We start from the raw sequence: 10357 nt of genomic DNA on the forward strand, positions 1-10357 counted from the left end.
TTGCGCCACCGGAGAGTCACTTTTCATTACTCTCTGGGGCGCTAAGCACTGCTCCATATTTACTAACTTTTTGTGGCGTTACGCCTCCTTGTAAATATGGGCCCCTCTGATGAAGTTTTCTGCATCAGAGGGGCGTACAATGGGTGTTACTGTGGTCGTTCCACCGCAACACCCATTGCTTTTGACGCTACCTCAGATTTACGAGTTGTCATAAACCTGAGGTAGCACCAAAATCGAACTCCACCCCAGGGGTGGCGTTAGCATGGCAAAACGAGGAGGAATGCTTTTATTTCTCCTCTTTTTTTTGCATTCTGCAGCACACATAGAAGGAGCAAAATGCCATAGACGATTGTTTACAATGACGGTTTGGTACTTCCATGTGTGCTGCAGAGCCAAATCGACATTATAGATTGTTTATGTGCACAAAGGGACACCTTCCTGCACATAAACAATCTATCCTCTCAACCCAGACACCCTTTCACTGTAGGGCAAGGATGCCTGTGTTGGCACTAGGCAGGTTAATTCAGCGCCAGTGCAGGGGGAAACGCAGGGGTGCACATATTCCTCTAAATACAGCGCACCCCTGCGTTTCTAAAGTACTGCAGCGCGGTGCTGCTATTTTTGGGCAGCACCGCACTGCACCGCTTTAACATAAATCTGGGCCTAAGGTTGTGTGACAAAGGTGATGTGAGCCGTATTGCTGTAGAAAACAATTGTAGGTAACTAGTGTTTCCGGCCCGCAATGTCTGTGGCATGATACAATTTAGATTGGGCATGAATGAGCATGTGGTGCAGTGTGTTTCACAAGTCGCGCTGCACTGCTATTTTTGCTGCAGCTCTGTGTTGTGCCACTTTAGCATAAATCTGGACCTGTAAGCCTTGGCCAAAAAAAGCTACTAATCCAGAGACAGCCAATGAGCTTTCAGAATTGAAATACATCCAGGAAGTGATTCGATCACCCCGACAGATCAGTTAATGGGAGTTGAGAAAATGATGAAAACTAATTGCCAGTTTTTAGATTTTACAGTACAATTTCCAAATAAATTGAGTAAAATGCCACAGGATGTATGGCCTGTTCTAGAGGTAAAAATATAAAATAGTGCATTCGCTGAGCATGCAGTAGCACTGAAGCCAGTGCCAGAGGAGCAATTTGAGATAATTTAGGAATGCAACTATTTTTTTAATTCTAAGTTACATATTTAAATGTAGGCAGGAGCTCCTGACAAGAAGCAGAAGGTTCCTATACAATGCATGATATTGCAGCACAACCACCTCTAATCTAAGATGCTGTACATAAATGTGTGTTGCATATGGATTTTGTTGATGAAAATTACAGAAACCAGGATTTGTTGCCAAGTACTGAAACGGAGTGGCATCCAGCTGGAATCTTGGGACAGCTATTCTAGAGCAGGATCCAGATGTCACGCTGGTCCCAAAACAATCATCCCATTATTGTTCTGGTGCAGAGAGACAACACTAGGGAGGCTCATTGTGCGTTCTTGAGTAGCCTATGACGGACGGAAGTGCTTCTCCCAACTGAAGATCAAGTTGTTTTGTCTGGTTTGGTCCTGGCTGAGAGTAATTGTTTACAGATGTTGTCAGGACAGTTATGTTTTACTGAGAATATCACAACTATGACTTTTTATATAGCACACAATAAGAAATAATTTTTTGCCTTTAAAAGGTGGACTGAGCCCATAAGGACCAGGCTCATGACAATTTAATGAAGTGAGACAGAATTTGAAGTACATTTATCATGATGCAATGGGGCTGAACGCATGCTGGGATGTCAGGCTGAGTGCTCCCAACTGTTATGCATTTAAAAAGGCTCCCTCGAGCCAACCAGCTGATGAGCTCTGGTTGTAGCACTGGCATGCCAGTGAGAGGTATTGATACCTGAGATAATTTATGGCAGTATTTCCAGCACCCCAGAGATTAACCTACTGCTTTCTGCTAATGAAGGGATGAACCCAGAAACACGTGTCCAGAGATGAATGAAATTATACAGCACTGGTTGCACCTACTGAGGTGAAATACTGACTATTAATGAAGTACGACAATTTAATGAAGTAAGACAGACTTTGAACTACATTTATCGTGATGCAATGAAGCTGAATGCATGCTGGGATGTCAGGCTGGGTGCTCCCAACTGTTGTGTAATGCACATATAATGTTAACATTCACAAGGAAGCCTAACAGAACTGAATAGCTCCTCTCAAAAAGTAAAGGGATACCAGTTAAATTAGCATAGAAAGTGATCAAGGGATCACTAAGGAACCAATGAGATAGAAATAATGGTTCTCTAAAAATGTTTGTTGAAAAGGCAGTAGGCTGCTGCAATGAAAATAAAGTAACAAAAGAAAATAAATGAAGCAGCATTCAAGAAAAGAGACACAGCCAAAGTCCACTCACAGCAAATGCCAGCTTAGAGCCAGGGAGATTGCACAACCATGAACATAAAGATAAATTCAGAATGCCATATGAAGAACATCTATACCAATGCCCTGATTTACTAAAGCTTTGAACCCGGTTTCCATTACTTTTGTACAGCAAATCTGACGCAAACTCTTAGGCAGGGATTTACTATCTAACGCAAAACTAAAGAACATTTTACAAGCTATCTACAGACATTCGTAGACAGGGATTTGTGTCAAAATCCTATGCCTCCCTAAGGCACGCACAACTAGATGCTGCATTGTAAAGCACACATACAAAGCAGGAAAAGCGTAAAAGGATAGTTTTAATGCTGAAAGTGTCTCTTTCCAGTACAAAAACTGTTCCTTACAGAACCCACTCACCCTTCCCGATGGCTCAAAGATACCTGTTTTGGTTCATGGCAGCCTAAAGTCTGACACCAGAGATAGAGAAGAAAACAGCACCATATCTTAGTAATTATGGCGTTGATCTGCTTTCTCCCTTTCACGCAATGCAGCCCAGCAACTTTAGTTTCTCCACTGCGTTGCATGTATTTTTCCTAAACCCGGCCCCAAATTTTCATGAAAAGTGCAACTCTGGTAACAGCATTAAGAAGAGGAAAACCATTACAAGAAAATTCACATATTTCAAGGAAATGTAACACCGTAACGGAGTAAAAGAACTAGAGAGTGCGAGGAGAACATACAGATGAATCACTAGAAAGATGTACTGGGTGAAACAGAAATAGGCAACAGCAGGAAGATTGATACTCTTCACCAGCACGCAGAGAAAATCTAGCCGAAGACAGTCAAGGGTCACGATGACAATTATTTGTCTGAACAAACAAACGACTAGGTCTCAGCTAGATTAGATGCCTTTTAACCTAGCTAAACTAGAAAATTCCTTTTATAAGGACGAATTTCCTCACCCACCAAAAGGTGGCATGCTTCATCATTGGGAATCACCTCTTATTGTGGCAGCTGATCACATGGCGGGTTACACCCCCTCAGTGAAAAGAAGGTGCTTTTGGGATTTTTTTAAAGAAATCAAGGAGTACCTTATGATGAGCTAAAGGATGGTGAGGAGTGCAGAGTGTGAGAAAGTGGGTGAGCGGGGATTAAAACCGACTCCAGGGCACGCACCAGTGCTTAATTTGTGTTTGTTGTTTCCGGGGCTGAGCACCGGCACTTATTTGTGAGGGCCGGGGCTTATTCTTCTGCCTCAAGCATTTGCTGCAAGCAAAAGGCACATATAGGAAAGACAGAAGAAGGAAAAACGGAAAAGCGTCATAACGGGAGAAAGTAGAAAGTGGCAGGATGAGCTGAAGGGGTAGGGGTGGCCGTAAATGGACTGAAGAGGCCAGAGATGGCTCCAGGATTACGCTGCCTCAGGATTCAGTGCTGGCAGATTAAAATAAAGCAGCCTCATGTTTATGAGGAGGGCTTTGAGCACCGGCACCTCTTTATTTACAAATTAAGCACTGGCACGCACCCAGCACGCACCCAGCTTTATTCATGCGTGCCCGAGTCAGGATTAAACACAGGGATTAATGGACTTGCTTAGGCGTATCAATAGTATCAATAAGGTAGGTCACCATGTTTCTGCTTGATAATCCCTCCTCAGAGGTGTGGCAGCATTCATCAGGACCTGTGCAATGCTTCTGCTCAACTAATCAGGTCCTGTGCAATGCTTCAGCTCAACTAATCAGGTCCTCTGCAATGCTTCTGCTCAACTAATCAGGTCCTTTGCAATGCTTCTGCTCAACTAATCATGTCCTGTGCAATGCTTCAGCTCAACTAATCAGGTCCTGTGCAATGCTTCTGCTCAATTAATCAGGTCCTGTGCAATGCTTCTGCTCAACTAATCAGGTCCTGTGCAATGCTTCTGCTCAACTAATCAGGTCCTGTGCAATGCTTCTGCTCAGCTAACGTGCAACTAAAGGAAGAATATTAAACCAATTGTAGTCCACTGTGGTATCAAACGTATCCTCTGGCAATCATCCTGTGGGGAAAGAAAAAGCTAAATTACAAATTCCGGAATACAATGGCAACATAGTGGTAAAGATTTTGTAGATTGAAATTCATTATCTGCTATTTCCAACCAGTTACGCATGAAGTTTCGAACAGCAAAAAATAAGTTAGACAAAACATTATATAAGGCGACAGGCTTACTCGCTGCTGTCGGGTGCTGCGTTTAGACTCGGAAGACAGTGGGTAAGGCTCAGGGTGGACTCTCTCCTATAAACATAATAATGGAAAGAGCGGAGGTAAAGGCTCTATGGTAATGAAACACTCAAAGAGACAACACAGACATTGAGAGAAAACAAAAGAATCATTGAAAGAACATGTATATGAGTGAAACAATATGGTCTGTGAGTAACTTAACTGTCTACTATGCACATGTCTTATGGAAACAGAAGGGCTAACCAGGAAATCCACGGCCTGTGGTACCCACACTAAGTTAAGACTATGCGGTAAGAAGCCACAGGAAACGCAGCACGGTAGATACATGGGTTAGTGAAAGGATGGGTGAAAGGGTGGACGAATGAAAGAGTGGATTGGTGAAAGAGTGGATTGGTGAAAGGGTGGATGGGTGAATGAGAGGATGGGTGAAAGAGTAGATGAGTGAAAGGATGCATGGGTGAGTGATAGGATGGGTGAACTACTGGTTGTGTGAAAGAATGGGTGAAATTATGGATGGGTGAAAGAATCTGTGTGTGGGTGAACGGATGGGTGGATGTGTAGATGGCTGAATGGATGTATGGGTGGGTAAAAGGATGGATGGATAAAGGATGCATCGGGTGAAAGGGTGGATGGGTGAAAGAATGCATGAGTGGATGAAAGGGTGGGTGGACGAAAGAAGGCTTGGGTGGGTGAAAGGATGGGTGGATGGGTGAAAGGATTTGTGGGTGAAAGGATTTGTGGGTGAAAGGGTAGATGGGTAAAAGGATGGGTGGATGGGTGAAAGGATTTGTGAGTGGGAGAAAGGATGGGTCAAAAAATCCCTGTGTGCGTGAAAGGATGGGTGAATTAATGGGTGAGTGAAGGGATGCATGGGTGAGTGAAAGGATGGATGGGTGAGTGAAAGGATGGATGAAAGGGTGGATTGGTGAAAGGATGTGTCTGTGAAAGGATGGGTTAAATAATGGACATGTGAAAGGATGCCTGGGTGGTTGAAAGGATGCATTGGTGGATGAATGATAAAGGGATGTGTGGGTGGGTAAATGGGTGAAGCGATGCATGGGTGAAACAGGTGAAAGGATGGATGTATGAAGGGTGGATGCGGCAAAGGATGGGTCAAAGGGTGGATGATGAAAGGAATGGTGAAAGACTGAATGATGACTGAAAGAATGAATTGGTGATAGAATGGTGAAATTGTGGCTATCAGTCAGTGGATGGAAGGCTGAAAGGAAACACGAGAGATGCTTGGATGGAAGAGACAAGGGAGCTCTTCCAGGGAGGGTCACACTCACATGCGTCGCCTTGTTGGATCCACCAGGGCTTTGGTTCAAAGTGTGTGGGGGGGTATTTTAATTTTCTAGCTCCTTCGGGCTGATTGTTAATGAGCCCGTCCCTGATTTTGTTCACACTCGATGCTATTCCAAAGGGCAGCCACAGGGAGGCAGCGCTAAACCCACACCTGGCATCAGACACCAGCAAGTAAAAGTAACAGAGCAGCTGGCACAGGCGCATTTAGAAAGACTGGGATATTATGAAAGCATTGCCTCAGGCCTTCCTTTTACTTTTCCATGTCGTTAGCCTGTAAACCGGGCCCACAGTTGGCATTGTAGAAGGTACCAGCAGAGCCGCGACATTGGTCTGAATCCCTTAGAGCCCGTCTGGTGCGCAAGGTGCAGAATCGAGGAACAGCAGGAGAGATTCATAGGCAGCTTCAGCTGCACACAAGAAAAGGCGACGAACAGAGCCACCTAAGGATCGCACCCGAGGCCAGCGCTAGCTATAACAGAGGAGCCTGCAGAAAGCTTAACCAGTGACTGGAGTCAAACGGCACAAAATCCAGGGGAGGGAACAATGGCAGACTTTGTGCGTGAGGAGTAGGTGCGGCCTGCTATCAGTCGCACCCGAGTAAAGTGTCTAGGTAGCAGTTTACATTCAATAAAAGAGCTACCACAGGCAGCAGCGCCGGTGACTAAAAATGTCTATGTGCAAATTACGATTTGGTAAATTATCAATAAAGTTACCTACTTGGGAAGGGTGTTTCTTGTGGGAGGAGTGGCGCTCAAGGCTACGAGGTGAATATGAGTTTTGAACAATTAAAACACTGTGCACTCTAAGAGGACCACATCCCTAAGTTCATGGGCAATAATTACTTGGATTCATTTGTTGATCTAGTGTGCAGGGACCTAGATAAAGCAAAATCTCATCACACTACCTCAAATTTAAGCTATGCAGAAAAGAAAGCTCTTAGAGAACTGCAACTAAATGATCAAATTATGATAGACAGGCAGATAAGGGAGGTAATGTGGTGATCATGAATAAATGTGACTACGAGAATGAAATTCTTTCACAGTTGAATGATGCCCAATGTTATGAGAAACTGACATATAATCCGATTCCTGGTTTGACCAATATAATTCAGAAAAACCTGAAAAATTGGCATGCGCACAAATTACTCAATAAAGATGAATATCAATATCTCTTGGTGGACCATCCCAGGTTTCCATGCTTATATACCTTACCAAAAATACATAAGGAGTTACCCTTCCCACCAGGGAGACCCATTATTTCGGGCATCTCTGGACCCACTGAAAAAATTTCAGAATATGTGGATGTGTTCCTTCAATGGTTAATAATCTTCCTTTGTATATTAAAAACACAACACATATCCTGAGTATATTAAGTGATAATGAGTGAGACACCAATATGGTATTGGTTACCTTGGATGTTGTTTCGCTGTACACGTGTATAAGACATGATTTGGGCTTAAGAGCTGTGGAATTGTTTCTGAACAGGAAATCTGCTACTTTATGGGAACACACAAGGATGATATTGGAAATGATCTAATTCTTAATAATAATTTCTTCCTCTTCAAAAAGGACTGGTATACACAAAAGCAGGGGGTGGGGATGGGCTCCAGATTTTCCCCTTCATACACCAACCTATTTATGGGTTGGTTTGAGGAGAAGTGGGTCTGGGGCCCTGATACCGCCCAGTGGCATACTGATATATTATATTGGGGCCGTTACATCGATGATTGCCTTATGATCTGGACGGGCAGTGTTGAAGAATTGATCAAATTTTGTTTCTTAATCTAAATGATATGAATGTGAGATTTACTTACCAATACAGTGCCAATCTTATAGAATTTCTGGATGTACAATTGTTCACAGAAAATAACAGAATACATAGTAGATTATACAGAAAGTCTACTGCGTGAAATTCGATCTTACACGCTGAAAGTGCCCATCCACAACATCAAATTACTTCAATACCCTTTGGAGAAATGGTTAGGGCAAGACTTAACTGCAGTAAAAATGATGAATTTGATACATGTATTATTGAAATGAGTAAGCGATTTGAACAGCGAGGCTACCAGAGGCATATTATTGACAAAGCACAGAACAGAATTAGACATATTCATAGGGATGATACACTCAAACCCAGAGAGCACCTAACACAGGATGATCATGATAAAGTGAGACTGGTGACAGACTACACCGAAAATTCAAAGCAGTTGAGGAAATATGTCCACAAGCACTGGCATATCCTACAACAGGATGATATTCTGAGGGATATTATTAACAACAAACCTTAAATCACATATCGTAGAGGTAAATCCCTTAGGAGTATTCTCTGCCCCAGTTTTCCTATAATGCGCAATAGAGAGGATTGGTTATCTACCCATAGGATGGGCTTTTTGAGTTGTGGACACTGTGGACTATGCAAATGGGCCTGCCAGGGCAAAAAGGAATTCACTGGCAATACAGGCCAGACTTTCAAGATCAGATCTATTATCAATTGCAGTACTCCGTTTGTGGTATATAGTGTTTCCAGCAAATGTAACAGTTTTTATGTAGGCAGTACAATTTGTCCGCTCAGAGTGAGGATTGGGGAACATGCTAGGGCCCTTGTACATGAAGATTATAGATACCCACTGGTAGCACACATAATGTCATGTGAAACATAAGGTATCTGTAAAACCTTTGAATTCTTTGGTATTGAACACGTAACTATGGACCCCATAGGGGGTAACAGAGAACTAGCTCTACGCAGAAAGGAAGCACTGTGGATACTACGCCTCAGAGCGGTAGAAACAGGTCTTAATATGACAGGGAATTGGAATACTTTTTAGGAGAGTAGGGTATGAGACATGTCACTAATCGTATTAAGAAAGAGCATGAAACCCTGGGAAACTGGAACTACATATGATATCAATTTTTGATCATGGGCGAGATAGCCTGACCAGTCTAGCCATGTGTATTAGTGTTCTGCTATTGTTAAACAGTGAACCATGTGTATCGATATATTTAGAAAGATATGTCATATTAATCATGCTGACAAATACGGACATCTGTTATCTAGTTTTAAGTAACCTCAATTTGATAACTCTGCATTGTTATGTCATGTTGTTGTGGGCTTACACATTGGCTCTGACAAACTGATTGTGCCATTGAATAATTCTTTTTTAATGTGCATTGTTTAATACTTCCTTATCTTATCGTCTACTTCTGCTATCTATCACTAACATTCTAAGCATGGCAAGAACATTATTCAACATTAATCTCTATGGTGGACACCTTTCTTTTCTTTACGTACTTAGAAATAAGCATGTTTAAGGCAACTATTTGTCATTAGAACTTGTTCTTTGGTTGTAGGTATGGCACTAACAGCTCGTTTATATAAATAATCATCATTTCACTTATTTATTCTTTTCTGGCATTTATTCATTTATTTATCATGGCATCGTGAAGGCACAGAGTAGTACTTTTCGTGTTTTCTTTATGTTTCTTAAGGGCTGAATTATTGATTAATGCCAATACAAACACTTTACAAGATGGCCGCGCTTATTTTTCATTAATCCTTCTACTATTGCATTGTTACTTTTTGCATGGCATCAACATCAATCTAATAGAGGAATTCTACAGCCCTCTTTCTTCTTTTTGTCATTAAGACTGATTACTCACAGTCTAACATAAATATGAGCGCTTTTTTCGTTTTACATTACAGAGTACTCCTCGCAAGATGGCCACGCTCGGTATGAACGAGTCCTTTCATTGTGTTGGCATTCCGCGTTCGTCGCGCTTACGTGGGGACTATTTATGACAGAGAGGAGCTCGGTAGACCTCTTTCCATTTCCATCCGTAGAGACAAATTTTCGGCGGGAAGCATTTCCGACACGTACTCGCGTTCGGTATAGATGATTGTCTACACGGTTCATACTTTGCTTCGGATATAGGTGGGTTTTGTTGCTGACGGTATGTTTCTGGTAATTTAGGCTTTCTGGTGTTTTTTTTCAGTATTGCTGGTAAAATATCATAGATGGAGCTGCATGACACATAGTATTAGTATTAGTATTAGTAATATGTTTCTTTGTTTAGGAGATTTACTCAGACTATGAGTGAGATCGTTTTGTGAAGCAGAAGCATACTTTGGCTCATTAATAGATGAACTATTTCTACATGAACTGATGTTTGTTGAAACATGCCAAAATTGTGTATACAGGTAAATTGGTTACTATTTCTGTTTGAACCTCTATAGTTGCCAGCCCGCATGTTTGGGGACTGATTACACATTTTATTAGGCCTTTTCTTATCTTTGGATCACCATTACACACTTAAGTATTTTAGCTCACATCACAAACATACACTGAACTTACACTTTTGGGTCTTTTTTGGGGAAATTTGCAGTGACTACTTACGTTTTGATGACACCATCACGGGCTTACACAGATATGGGTGTGTTTCTATCTCTAAACACTTCTA

This window comes from Pleurodeles waltl, chromosome 6 (assembly GCF_031143425.1).
Source record: "Pleurodeles waltl isolate 20211129_DDA chromosome 6, aPleWal1.hap1.20221129, whole genome shotgun sequence".
In the NCBI taxonomy this organism is placed as follows: Eukaryota; Metazoa; Chordata; class Amphibia; order Caudata; family Salamandridae; genus Pleurodeles; species Pleurodeles waltl.